Genomic DNA, 14,340 nt, shown 5'->3' with positions numbered 1-14,340 from the left:
TTTTCCCTTTCATCCCAGTTCTACTGTGAATACTGTGTCTCCACTTCCTATTGTAAATAATTCTCATTGCAATAAAACATATTGGGACTGTAATTCTGAATCCCTTTCAAATGATGTGAATGATATGAACATGTTATGGCATAGACTTGGTCATGTACTTTTTGCAAAGATGAAAATGATATCCAATATACTAGCAGACTTTGCACCAAGACAACCCTTCCTTTGTTCTATATACCTTATGGCCAGGCAATCTAGACTTTTTTTGCCTCCAAAGATTACAAACACCACTGCCATATTCGACCTCCTACACATAGATTTGTGGGGACCTTATCATATACCCACTCATGACAATTTCAAGTACTTTCTCACCATAGTAGATTCACTTGGACTCATCTACTCAGTTACAAAAGTAATGCACTACACACCCTCAGGAATTTCATATTCATGGTTGAGATACAATTTACAACCAAAATAAAGTATATCATATCAGACAATGGCTTAGAATTCATTAGCAATGAAGCCACTTCATTCTTTCAGTCAAAAGGTATTGAACACCAAAAAACCTACCCCTATACACCCCAACAAAATGGCATAGTAAAGAGAAAACATAAATACTTATTGGATACTGACAGAGCCTTATTGTTCCAAGCCAAACTTCCATTGAGATACTGGGGAGAGTATGTACTTACAGCAATCTTTCTCATCAATCAATTACCTGCTCTACCCTAGAAAAACAAGTGCCCTTTTGAGCTGTTGTATGGAAAGAAACCAAACTACTCACACTTTAGGAGTTTTGGTTGCCTATGTTATCCAATTGTCCCTAAGCCTCACAGAGATAAATTTGAACCAAGAACTTCTCCATATGTTTTTGGATATCCTTTTGGTGTAAAGGGGTACAAGGTACTAAACTTAACTAATAAGAAAATCTGTGTATCCAGAGATGTGATTTTTCATGAATCAATCTTCCCTTTTTCACTCCCACCTGTACCAAATTACTCTTTTCTCTTGCCTAATTCTATCACACATCAAGATCATTCTACTGACTGCAGTCTTACCCAAACCACAACCCTTTAACTTCTCAGACAGATAACTCTATTGTACCATCACCTAGTAGCACCATACACACAACTATCCCAATGTCACCTAATCTTACTATACATTCACCTCATACACTTAATACCACATCACCAGACTTAATCCCTTCAATCATCTCCGGGGTAGACCAGCCATCATCTTCTGTTATAAGGCCAATTCAAAGGGTGTCCAGTAGAGTATCTAAGACCCCTCTTATTTATCTGAATATGTTTGTAATATGCCCAACCTAAAACAATCTCAACATGCTAAAGCCACTCAGATCAACCCTTCCTTTTCTCTCAATGGTCTCTTTACCCAAAACAACCATATTGCTCATGATGTCCTTAATGCTGATAGTCAGCAGGTTGTAAAAAGCATCTATAATGATAGGGAGCCCTTGTCATATGAAGAAGAAGCAGTCAGTACTGCCTGGCAGCATGCCATGATTTAGGAATTTGAAGCACTTCATGCAAACAACACTTGGACTTTAGTCCCTTTACCTGCTGGGAAACAAGTCATAGGCTGCAAGTGGGTCTTCAAGGTAAAGCATAAAGTAGATGGGAGTGTGGAAATGTATAAAGCCAAATAAGTTGTAAAAGGCTATACACAAAAGGCTGGCAAAGATTACACAGAAACTTTTTCTCTAGTAGTAAAGATGACCACTGTTAGAGCTTTAATTGCTACTGCATCTAAGAAGAACTAGGAGCTATTTCAATTAGATATGAACAATGCTTTTCTCCATGGAAATTTGCATGAAGAGGTATACATGAAGCTGCCCCAAGGGCTTGCAGTTTCTTCTCTAGAACTGGTTTGCAAATTGAACAAATCCCTCTATGGTCTAAAGCAAGCTAGTAGACAATGGTATGCTAAACTCACTGAAGCTTTGTATTCCAGGGGCTACATTCATTCTATGCACGATTATCCTCTCTTTTACAAGAGAACATCTGATCGTGTGGTATTTGTGGGAGTTTATGTAGATGATGTTCTACTAACTGGAAATGATCTCACTGAAATTCAAATGCTAAAAACCTTCCTACATGACCAATTCAAGATCAAAGACTTGGTAAAATTATACTACTTCTTAGGACTTGAGGTGCTCTACAGAAAAGGTGGAATCTTGATCTCACAAAGGAAGTTTACTCTTGATCGCCTCAAAGAATATGACTATCTCCATGCTACCAGTTTGTCTTCTCCACTTGATCCCACAACAAAGTTGAAAGCTAAGGAAGGAGTACCTCTATCTGATCCTACTTTCTATACGCAACTAGTTGGGAAGTTAAACTTCCTCACCAACACTAGACTAGACATAGCTTACGGGGTACATCATCTAAACAAATATATGCAGGACCTTAGAGAACCTCATCTTCAGGAAGCATATCATATGCTCAGATACCTACTCAAGGATCCCACCTTGGGTCTCTTCATGTCCAGTGATAATGATTTCTCAGTAAAAGCCTACTGTGATTCTGATTGGGCTGCATGCCCTAACTCCAGGAAGTTAGTGTCAGGATACCTTATTCTTTTGGCCAATAGTCCTATCAGTTGGAAATCTAAGAAGAAGGAAACCATCTCCCTTTCTTTAGTAGAAGTAGAGTACAGATCCATTAGAAAGGTCGTTGGTGAACTTGTTTGGCTGCATCGTATGCTCACAGAATTGACTGTCCCTCATGTTCTACCTATCCCTGTATTTTGTGGCAGTCAATATATTCTCCACATTGCCAGGAATCCAGTTTTTCACGAACGTACCAAACACATTGAAGTCGATTGCTACTTCGTCAGGACAAAGCTCACAGAAGGCCTCATCCTGCTTCAACATATTAGAACTGGTGATCAACTCGCTGACATTCTCACCAAATCCCTCACTGGGATCAAGCATTCCACTGTCTTGGGCAAGTTGGCACTGTGTTCTCCACCTCCAACTTGAAGGGGGAGGGTATTAAGATTATAAGAGAAATCTATATTTTATTTTCCTTTTCGATAATTAGTTAATAGTTAGTTAGAGGTTGCACTGTTCATTCCAATAGTTAGTTGTAGCTGTTAGTTAGAGGTCAGTTAGTCAATTGGTTAGAGATTGATTAGCTATTGCTTAGTTGTCATTAGCTAATCTGATTGTATATATTCCAGCTTATGCATAATTGAAAAGTGATTCTCTTTTCACTCGTTTGAGAGTTCCACTTCTGCCTTAGCTTCGATCCTTTGGAAGCTTCTAACTGCTTCCGCCATTGTAGGTTGTGAAGCTCTCTAAGCTCGTACTTCTTCAAGCTTAACAGACATAACCTTCCTTTACAATATATAGGACGGACTCATATCGAAATAAAGTAACTGGAGATCGTAAAAAGTGACACAGTAAAAATTTTAAATTAATCTCAAAAAATCTTTGTAAAATTATTTTCTTCTATTCAAATTAAAAAATGAGCTTAGACGATCATTTCCTCATAAAATATGTGGAGAGAGACGAAATTACATAAATGATGATTTCTTATAGGAGTATATAATTTTGACGAATTAACGGTATTGCATTTTGGGTGAGGTCCGTAAAATTGTGAAATTATTAGGCGCTTGTAAATTAATTAATGTTGATCATGTCTGACCAGTGAATAGGTTAACATGTCCTTTATGTGGTTCTTTTTTATTTTTATTATTTTCTATATCAATATATATAATAACGGTGGAAGGATGACAAAATTAGTTACTATAACATGTGTTTAGATGGAAACTTTTTTTTTTTGGTCCTAAGAAAGATGCATTTTAATTTATTGAAATTAGTAAATAAAGTTAAGTAGTATTATTACAATAGGAACTAATCTGGGAGATTCAGTTCAGATCAAGTCTTTGCCATAATGAATCGGCAACCCTGTTTTTTTTTTTTTGTGGTGGGGGTGGGGGGAGGGGGGACTGAGTTAGGATAAAAATTCGGAAAAATACATGAGATGCACCTTGTACTTGTACAAGGAAATTAATTTCACACTCAATCTTTTCGGGTGTCCTACTACCTCCTTATCCTTATTATCCTTATTCAAAGTGAATTTAATACTACCTTCTAAAACATAATATCACTTTCGCAGTATAAGGTGCATCACACGTGCATGCCACATTAGCACCACGCATCATATGTTTTTAACTTTTTTCTCTTTTTTTATTCACACATTTTTTTTATCTTCTCCCACACCCACCACCAAACCTCCATTACTACCAATAACACTACCATCACAAACCCATCACCACCAAATCGACACCACCGATTTCAATGCCAAATTCGTCATCATCAATTCCATCAAACCATCACCAAACTCATTAAATTGACAAATTTCTGTTGCAAGTTAACGATATGCTCAAAATTGATTTCAAAAGAACCCATTTCCATCACCAGAAACCCATTAAACTGTATGTCAAAGCCAAGGCATTTGGGATGCCTTGGCTTTTTACAACTCTTTGTCGAGATGGTTAGCCACGTGGGACTCAACCTTTTCAACTTCATTTGTCTTTAAAGGCGCTCCATTTGATTTTCTCTTTCCAAGAGTTTTGATTTCGAAGCATTGGCCGCCATGGCTAGTCGGGGTTGACTTGATGCCCGTACGAGGCTAGGTGCCTTTCTTCACATTAGCTCGCGCCAAATGAGAACCCTATAAATCAGTCTTGCCATCCTTTCTTTGTCTTAGTTTCGGAACAGTGTTAGACCGAAATGGATTCAAAGAAAACAAACAATGGAATGGAGAATGAGTTTAAAACAAGAAGTGTCTCTTTCGGGGAAAGGAAAGAAGGACTTATCTGGAGTACATGCGGACTTCAATGAACATGACATGCCTTTTGGACTGGATGCCTGATCTGTGTAAACCATCCGACTCTCAGAAATTCATCACAATGTTTTCCTCAAAATCAAGAAACCTTGCCAGGACTCTGTCGGTGCCGATGGCTGTGAGGATCCTCTTTTCGATCAGGGGCGCCCTTTGCGGGTTTTCACGAGCTGACCTCTCTCATTTTTCTTCTCGCCTTATAGTGCTCTTTACGAGTTTTCACTAACAAGACTCTCTTATTTTTCATTTCTCTTCTTACCACGCCTCATGGTGCCCGTGTGGGTTTTCACCAATAAGACTCTCTCATTTTATTTCTCTCATTTTTATTGCATCGGATCTAAGTAGTCGTATTCTCTGATCCTTGAACATTCTCACTGATTGATCGGAAGGACTTGAAAGGATTTGGGTAAAAATGATTTGGGTCGAATTACAACTTTGGAACCATTCAGGCGGGATCATCGCCGGACCATTACAACATCTGTCCCAGTTTCACTTTTGGGGGAATTTGGATTTTTATTTTGGTGTGACTGAACCCCAGAGAGAGGTTGCCTACGTATCCTTTCGAAATCAAGTCGAACGTAGTTCAGAATGACTTTAACTTGTTTTGATTGATATTTTTTATTTCATTTTTCATTTCATTTTTTTTTTTGCTTTTTTCTTTTTCAATAACATCTTTAGGTTCCAAAGAGGGTGATCAAAGAATGGGAGCCGGCTCAAAGGGTTTGCAAAGGGTTGATAGTGTTTGGGTAGCGAGAATGAAAGCCTTCGTCATCCCAATTGGACAATATTAGTAATATATGGAGGATCCAACATAGTACCTTTTGACTGTATTTGCATTGACAGTTATTTCAGGGAGATTTCCTTCGATGTGTCCTAAGTGCAACACACTCTTTTGGCAGTACTCTTGTTGCAATGTACAAACCTTTCCAATCTGGGAACCAATTTTCCTTCAGTTGTTCCAACTCTTTGTTTTATTTCCTTAAACTTTATCTTCATTGCGATCTAATCCTTGATTCATTATTTCGAGGCCTAACAGCTTTCAGGATATGGGCATGAAGTCCGCAAGCATGTCATGTTATTGAAATCCGCATTTAACAGAACTAAAAAGAGAATAAGAAAGAAAAATGACAAGATTAAGAAAAGAGACATTCCTGGAAAATGAAATATTAATTTCATTTGATTTTTTGATTTTTGATTTTTTATTTTTTTTTCAATTTTTTGAAGATAGAAGGGTTTGCATCAGAAAGTAAGACAATAAGGTAAAACATCCGGATCACACCCTGAGATAATCCGGTTTCAGAAAGGATAGCAAGACTGGCCACTAAGACTCCCGTTTGATGGGGAACTTTCATGCTTGGCGACCATTTTTGGCTTTTCTTCTATCTCGGCAAAGGCTGCAACGGCCTTCGGTGCTGGATCAAATTCCTCAACTTCACAAATCATTCTGACCATTGGCCCAATGTTGTGGGCAAGCAACAGATTGTTCATCACATCAGAAGCTTCTTCATCCCGAAAAACGATTCTTTCAGTTTCAATCAAATCTTCAACTACCCTTTTGAGGGTCCAACGATCCTCTGTACTGTGTCCCACTGATCTAGAGTGGTATTCACATCTAACATCAGCTCGGTGCGAGGGGGACTCGGGGTTCGGCCATTTCGGGGCCACTGGCTGCAATAGATCTAGCCTGACTAGCTTTTGGAACAAGCTTGAATACGATTCACCAATAGGGGTGAACTGATTCTTTCTTAAAGGCTCTCTTGGGCGAGGATTATATCGGAGATCATTTGGTTGGGGATTATATGGAGCTGGGTAAGGATGTACATTTTTGGGAGGTGGAGCTCGGTTTTGTGTATAATGTTGTGGCCACGTGCAAGGTTGCGCGTTCATCACTGCATACCAACAAAACCAATCACCTGAACATAACCTGACTAATTTGCTCACACCACAACCTCGTTAGTTTTGAGACATTTAACACATAGGAAATCGCACGTTGGGGATGCAATGCACCTAATAGTTAAACATTTCTACCATGTGTTTGAACGGTTGCATGTTTCATCCCGGCCTTAACTAACCCTTTAAGTATGTACCTCTTTTCTTTTATTTCTACCTCTATTTAATCACTCTTGATTTTTTTCGTCTCTGTCGTTTTTTATTTTTTGGCATTCTCCTTTTTTTTGTCACACTTTTATTTTTTTGTCACTCTCTTTTTTTTTCTCTTTTTTTCTATTTTTTTTCTTTTCTTTCTTTTTTTTTTTAGTTTATTTTTTCCTCAGTTAATTCTATGGTTATGATTGAATCCGATGGGGATTGTCTACGTATCATGACGCCGCATGAATTAGATCATTACATAGTTCAGAAAAAATCAGGAAAAAAGTACACAAACTAACTCTCGTTTTTTATTCATATACAAATAACTCCACGAAAGCTCCTAACAAGGAAAATAATTTTGGATTTTCTTTTTTGGTAGAAAGAAAGGAATCAAAAGAAGAAAGAATTTCTTTTTTGTAGATTTCAATTTTTTTATTGAATTGTTGAAAGTGAGACTTCTAAAGAAGAGCGATTTTTTTTTCATTTTGTTTTTGGAATTGTTGAAAGAAAGAATTAAAAAAAAATTTTTTTTTTCATTTTTAAAGTTCCTTTTTTTTTTGAATTTTTTGAAATAAACACTTCTAAAGAAGAAATAAAATATTTTTGAATTTCGAATATGTTTTTTTTTTCAATTTTTGAAAGAAAAACTTCTGAAGCAGAAAAAAATATATTTTGGAATTCAACAAATTTTTTTTTGGAATTTTCGATTTTTTTTCTTTTTCATTTATTTATTTTTTGTGATTTTTGAAGAAAAAAATCTGATTTTGATTTTTTTTTTGTGAAAGAAAGACTTATAAAAGAAAAAATAAGAAACTATTTTTGAAATTTTTTTTTTGATTTTTTTTTTAAAATTGGGGTCTCTAAGAAATTATTTTCTAAAGAAGGAAGTAAAGGAAAATATATTTAAATTTTTTTTTTGAAAATTGGGGGCCGGAACCGATGAGGTTTGCCTACGTATCTCACATCCGATGAGAATCAGACCCGCGTAGTTCGGTAAAACTGGGTACTCTCCCTTTTGTTTTTTTTAATGAAAAAATTAATCTTTACAACTCACACCAGACTACTACAATATATATATATATATATATATATATATATATATATATATATATATATATATATATATATATATATATATTTTAAAAGGTTTATTTGCACTAAACTAGGAGAATTATTCTCTCTTTTTTTTCATTTTTAATAATTACACTAATATTTTTTTAAACCGGTCGACAATGAAAGTAAGCCTTCCAAATGATGTATCAAGTAGCACATACGTGAACATGACAGTCTCAAAGAGGATACCTGTCTTATACGAACCTGGCCCCTGTGCCGAATTTCGCTAAGTCAAATGCACGTGATGCAAATAACCGAACCTACTAGGGATATCCAGCATGAGGCTTGTTCTTCTAGGTTTAGATCCTATTGGAGAAGGTATCTAGACTGGCTTACTCGAGCGGACAACTCGAGCCGAGGAGGGTCAGTGTACCAGTAGCATTGCTTTCCGGCTTAACTGGTGGTGCTCCCCGCCTAAAACATGTGTGACTAAAATCCTTCACCGGGTGACGAACACCTCGGGTATCTCAAAGAAAGCGGGCTATGTCAAGCAAATGCCCAATTTTTAATTTCAAAAAGACTCAGAGAGGGTGCGTGAGAAAACAGTTTATGTGTACAGTTCAACAATATCAAAATGATAAAAAGCGAACAGGTAGCACATTAGGCACAAATAAATCACAATATTTACAAAATTAATAAAGTCAAATAAAAAGTCAACATGTACAAGCTCGAATTCTTATGTGATTCCCTAGCAGGTTCGTTAAGACATGTCACACCCCTTTTATATCCCTCAAAATAATAATAATAATATGTGTATGAGCCAAAGAGTTTTTCCAATTAAAGTGACAAAATTTGAATAGGGATTATTTTATTGTTCAGAGTCGCCACTTAGAATTGATTTTTTCGATGTTCCAAATCACCATTTATTTGGATCCCTAGTCAAAGGAAGGTTTGACTCTATTTTAATCGGTCCGCGAAAGTTCGGGTAAGGAATTCTGTTGACCGGGGAGAAGGTATAAGGCATTCCCCGAGTCCCGTGGTTCTAGCACGGTCATTTTATTGACTTAAACTTGGCTTGAATTAATTTTGGACAAACTGTGATTTATATTATTTTCATGTTTTACCTATCCTCTTTTATCTCTTGATTATTAGAAAAAATTAAAGAATATTTTTGAATAATAAGATGTCATAACCACACTACGCAAGCGAATGCGTGATCGACAAAATTTATTATTTAGTCATAACGGCGCTATGCAAGCGAATTCGCAGTCATGACAGACGATTGTTAGCACGTTATTTACTTTTGAAAAATTGCTGCAATTGTGTTGGAGGAAACATTAACCCTCTTTTTTTCAGAAAATTTATTAAATGTCACTACCACGCTACGCAAGCGAATCCGTGATTATGATAAAAGATTTATAAATTAATTAAAACTATTGAATATGACATGAAATTGATGAATTAACTTATTAAAAGTTAAGCGTCACACTACACAAGTGAATCCGTGAAGTTAAAGCGCACCTACTATTTGCCTAAAGTTTAAATTAATTAAAAGGAAACTAGTTAATTAAAATACTAGAAAAATCTGATATTATTATTATTTTTTCGAGCTTTATAGTTGGAAAAAATTACGCAAATAAATGTTGGACCAACTTTATCTATTTTAAAAGAAATGAGCCAACTTCTTATTAAAAAAAATGGGCCAGCTTGTATGGAGCTTTTGGGCTGCTGGAATTTATTATTAAAATGGGCCAAGAAATGAATTTCAATTGGCCCAATGCTACATAGAAGAAAAGGGGTAATTTTGTTGTTTAAAGGTAAATGGGCCAACTTTTATCTTTGATTCAATAAGGCCCAAAGTTGATACAATTTTAGCTCTTTACTTAGTTTGAGTTCATGACCATTAACTACATAGTCACAATTGTATAAACGCCCACTTTACAAAAATAGGTCATTTTTGCAAATCCGGCAAAATGGCCAGATTCACAAAGATATTATCACAGCATTCCTAGAAGCATATGTTGGCAGTGAAATTTCAGCAACTAAAACGAACTCATGCTATGTGTTATACACCTAAAGTTATTCATGGCATACTTAGCATCGTTACTCGGATATAATAGCTTGAAAACATGCTTAAAAATCCATAAACAACTTACATATCACATTCAAAAAACTTACAACTCAATATTCAATTATTATGAAGGACTATATTCACATTATCACATGCTTGATACATAACAATAACATACAAGCTCTTTTGTTGTCAAACTATTCATCACATCAAACACATTTAAATGGTGCAGCATGTTCAAGTTGTTCCCATTGCTGAAAATACGTACATTACGAGTCTTAAAGGATTACCTGGTAGCAAAATAATAAACAGTAGTTCAACAACTAAAGCAGCATAAAAACAGCAGCAAAACCAGCAGCAAATCCGTGTTAAAACAACCCGAAAACTTAGAGAGGAAACCCAGAAACGAACTCTAAAGAGGACTTATAATTTTTTAAAAGTTTGCACTCTAAGATTCACTCCCAAAGCTCATCATTTCAGCTTAATTTTCATGTGTTCAACTGCTGAATTTTTTTTTTGTTTTTGTGACAAAGCAATTATAAAAAATGCCCCCTGAAAGTGTGATGGAGTCCCCCAAAGTGAGGAAAGGGCAGCCCTTAAATAAGCAAATTTGGACAAATTTTGGTTCACCAAATGTCTGTCCGACAAAAACTGACATTGTGTGCTAAACACTGTTCAAAATCTGTCCAAAGGTCAAAGAAAATCTACTATGTCAGAAACAAAGAGAAAAAAAAATATCATTTCAGCCACCCTAACTAGTAAAAGTAGGCTACTAGCACCCTATCTTGGGATAAAATAACATAAACTTCAGATTTTAACAACATCAATATCACCCTGTTGATTCAAACTATACCAAGTATTAAAACATGTAATTAAACTTCACACATGTGTTATGAACCAATCGTAAGCAAACAAAAATTAACTATTAAAGCCAAACAAAACGCACGCTATCGCTGGAGCGATTTAATAAAACCAACTAGACAAACATAATCAAAAATGGATTAAATGAAGAAACAAGATAGAAACTAACTTTAACTAAAAATTCAAAAAATTAATAACGGGGCAGGATTACGATTTTACCATATACTCTCAAGCATTTCCTCACTACCTCACTTTAATCAACACAAAGCTATTTTACTACTTCAACAAGTGCAAACAGAAAATTTAACATTCCAAAACTTCAAAAACTAATGCTAAAATAATTAATAATAAAAAATAAAATCTGAAAAATAAAAATAAAAAATCAGCCATGAAAAAGAATAGGATTTTACCATTTTACAATTCAAGTGGCCGAAAAAATGGTGGTATGCCAAAAGAGGGTGTTCGGGGAGGTCGCCGGAATTTGGCCGGATTTTGGTCGCCGGATTTTCAGGGTGAAATTGGCATCAATAGCTAGGTCTTGAGGAGCTCTATCCATTGATGTAGGTATTGTGGGGTGGTAGTGGTTGGAGCTTCAATAATTTGGGCAAAAAAGTGACGGAAAAGTTTCCTAGATCAAAGATTCAAAGAGTTTGAGGGATTTTTGAAGGATTTGGTTTGGAGATATGGAAAGAGGAAGTTGTGGAGATTACATGGTGTGAATTTGGAGGTGTTTGGAGGTGGTACGCCGGCGGCGGCGATTTCCGGCCGGCGGCGGTGGGGCGGCGGCAGCGGCTTGGGGGGAGAGAGAAGAAAGTGATGAGAGGGAAAGAAGAGAGAGGAAATAATGGGGAAATGGGGCAAATATTTGGGGATTTTAGGCTTTAAATACCTAGGATGAAGATCAAACTAGGACCGTTGGATTAAATCAAGATGGGTGGATGAGATTGAATCTTGTCACTTAACCAAAATGACGTAGTTTCAAGACAAAACTACGTCGTTTTAAGCTCTTCTTGGCAGCCCCCTTTTGGACCGGGTTTGGGCTCTTTGGGCTCAAATTTTGGGCTAATTTTGGCACAATTTTAATTAAATAACACTAGCTCAAACCCTACCTCATTTATCAAACCATTACTCAACTCTTAAAACCTATACATACACAAATAAGAACAAACACACACACACACACACATACATGTTATATATATATATAAGGCAAAAATTAGGCATTTACAAGATATCATCACATCAAATACTTTTAAACTATAATACATAATTATCTAACTAACATGACTAAATTGATCGTTTGTGTAAGTTCTAATGATATCCTTTTATTTTTGAATCATGTATTATGCTATGTAATAATATTTTTTGGCTTTTAAATGATTTAAATGTTTAAACAATTATATGTCATTATTAACGTGCAACGCACTAGATACTAGTTTTTTTATAAATAAAAAAAAGGGAAAACAAGAGAAAGGAATAGGAAAGCAACATGAATAATATATATAATTGCTTGGAATCTTCTTTAGTCCAACAGGTTGTGCTTCTAGAATAACTTCTCTTTTGGTTTTAATATTTTGCACTTCCGCTCTATTTCGGAGTACTTAGCCAGTCAAAATGTCAAATGTTTTTAGCTGGTTTTCTTCTCCCTTTGAGAACTATCGTAGTATAAACCACAAGGGTACCACATATCAATTCGTTTTTTTACTTACTTTATAATAGTTTTTATAATTTTAGTATTTTTAATTTCTCGAAAACAATTATATGTTAATATTGTAAGGAATAATCTAGTGAAATTATACAGGAGATATCTTATAAAGGAAATCTGAAGCCTCACCGAAAATGAGTAATATGAATTTTTATCCTTAAGAATTGTAATGAACCCATTGAATAATTGAGTAGTTAGTAGAAATTTGAGATGGCTGGTGAGAAGTACATGGTAGTATTATATACTGGTAGATTGGGACTGTATTCATTCTATAGTGCATTTTATTTTTACTTTGTAATAAAAGTTTTAGTTACGAAAAACAAATTGAGTTACAATATTGAGGTTTCAAGAGAATGAGGTTATTGAGTTCAAATCTTGCATTATTACCGTGTAATATTATTTTTTTTATGGTCTTACCTAATTAATGTCCAATATTCGCATTGGAGCCCAATTAAATTTGAATTTAGACGAGAAAATCACTTATTAGGGGTAAAATATTTTCTAACAAAAATAACTTTACATTCATGACTCGAAATCGAAAGCTTTGATAAAAAAAAGAAAAGAAAAAAGAAAGAAAGAGTACTTATCACAACATTATAAACCTGGATTAATGATGCTTGATTTATAAAAACAAATCTTTGATTTCATAGGACCAAGCTGACACATTTCTTCCAAGTCTATGCGTCTAATATATTTGACCATTCCTCCAAAGTTACAGAACTTTCTTCATGCAACACTATTTACTGCAACAAATGGAGCTTGATTAATAACCAAAAGATTCGAAAGGAGCATGAATTGGTTACTATAACCACGTGTTAGCTACAAAATAACCCATTTTTGTTACAATAGGAGATCTTTAGTCAATGTCACGATTCAAACGGGAGGTTTTGAGTTTTGACAACCGGAAACTTATTTCATCGTTTGCCAAGACACATACATTAGCCATTTCTTTTTGTTCCTGCAATATGATATGAGGATGACGACGGTAAAAACTTATGTAAGACATGTGTCTTGCTCTTGCATAACCACTTTTAATACTTAACCATGATTAAATAGTATATATTTTCATTTTGATTTGTTGACTCTTAAGATTAATGATTTTATTAGGTATAAACACCCAATGTGAATAAACATTTACCATACATGAATACCAGTTAAGATATCCACTCAGATATTGTAAGGTTCTGTTTGGTTAAACTTCTAAGTTCTATATTACTCTTTGTCTTTGGTTAAATCATTTGAAAATTACTTTTCTTTGTATTAAAAAATAATTTATGTTTAATCAATTCTTACAAAAATATATTTAACCGTCATATTATGAACAAGACAAATACAATCAATTTTACAAGTAATATTATTTTAAAGAAGTAGTATTTTTTATTATTTATTATTAGAGACTAAGTTTTGAATCTTAATTTAAAATTCATTTTATCTTTTGTTAGATTTATGAAAAGAATGAGTTGGAGAGAGAACGGATAAAAGCCATGGGAAATAAGAGAAGGGGACATCGTTCTAATTGTTGGTTTCCCTTTTGAATTCAACGATTGATGGTTTGTATATGAAAGATTAATAAGCATATTTTATTTTTGGAGAAAATAATTTCTTATTTTATTTCTGCTTATAAAAATAAAGTACTTTATAGTTCTTTCCAACCGTAAAAGAAAAAACTTAAGAAGAATTATTCTGCGGCTCAA

Source organism: Nicotiana tabacum, chromosome 6, assembly GCF_000715075.1.
Source record: "Nicotiana tabacum cultivar K326 chromosome 6, ASM71507v2, whole genome shotgun sequence".
Taxonomy (NCBI): domain Eukaryota; kingdom Viridiplantae; phylum Streptophyta; class Magnoliopsida; order Solanales; family Solanaceae; genus Nicotiana; species Nicotiana tabacum.
Note: the sequence above shows the minus strand (reverse complement) of the source record.